Source organism: Elephantulus edwardii, unplaced genomic scaffold, assembly GCF_000299155.1.
Source record: "Elephantulus edwardii isolate Elephantulus edwardi_28Jun2011 unplaced genomic scaffold, EleEdw1.0 scaffold00013, whole genome shotgun sequence".
NCBI classification, from domain to species: Eukaryota; Metazoa; Chordata; class Mammalia; order Macroscelidea; family Macroscelididae; genus Elephantulus; species Elephantulus edwardii.
This window is the reverse complement of record NW_006399763.1, coordinates 15,785,025-15,786,188: the sequence shown is the minus strand read 5'-3', so window position 1 is coordinate 15,786,188 and position 1,164 is coordinate 15,785,025.

Here is a 1,164-nt window from a genome sequence, read left to right as displayed (position 1 = left end):
TTGTCCTTGGACATTTGGGCTGTTTCCATGTTCTTGCGAAGGTGAATAAAGCTGCTATGAACACTGGTGTACAAATCTCAATTTGTGCCTCAGATCTCCTATTCTCAGGGTATATTCCAAGTAGTGGAATAGCTGGGTCATATGGAATTTCTGTGTTCAGTTTTTTTTAAGAAACGCCAAACTGCCTTCCAGAATGGTTGCACCGTTTTACAATCCCACCAACAATGTATAAGAATTCCTTTCTTGCCATATCCTCTCCAACATCTATTACTTGCCGCCCTGTTAAACTTTGCCCCTGTTACTGGAGTGAGGTGGTACACAAACATTTGGTAATATCACCTCAGACAAAAGTCTTATAACAAAAAAGTTTACAGAATACTCCTGGGCCTCCCCAAGGAAAAAACTGATAACCCAATTACAAAATGGACAAAGATATGGAAAAAAAATTCAGAGAGGAAAATATTTGAATGGCAAACAGACACATGAAGAAATGTTCCAAATCACTGACAATAAGAGAGAAGCAAATAAAAATTGGCACTCTTAGTAGTCAGGAAATCAAAAGATGAATTACTTTGGGAAAATCTGCTGTCATCGACCTTTCCAGACTACTGAAAAGCAATGATGCCAATCTAGATACAAAAGTGTGCCTAATCCTGGCCAAGCTCTTCTAAATTACTTGTTATGCTTCAGAGAGTTGGACAATGACTCTCCGATGACAGAAGAAGAATAGATGCCTTCAAGTTGTGGCGCTGGAGAAGTCTTGAACATACCATGGACTGCCAAGAAAACAAATTGGTCTGTCTTGGAGAGGGTCAAACCAAGTCTCTTCTTGAAGGCTAGGATTTTGAAGCTCCACTTATTTAACTTTGGGTACATGGTCAACAGAGATAGGTCTTTGGAGGAGGACATCATGCTTGGAAGGGTGGATGGAGAGGGAGACCCCAGATAAGATGGATTGATACAGTAACTGGGGCAACAGGGGTTGGTGTATTAGAATTAGTGAGACTGGCTCAGGGCAGGGAAGGGTTCAGAGCTACTTTACATAGGGTCACTATACATTGCAGGTGACTCAATTGAACATAACAATAATATACTATGACAGGTTTGGAAGCAGGAATGGCATCCACTTCCTAAATAACATGCCTCTGGAAACTCTATGAACTT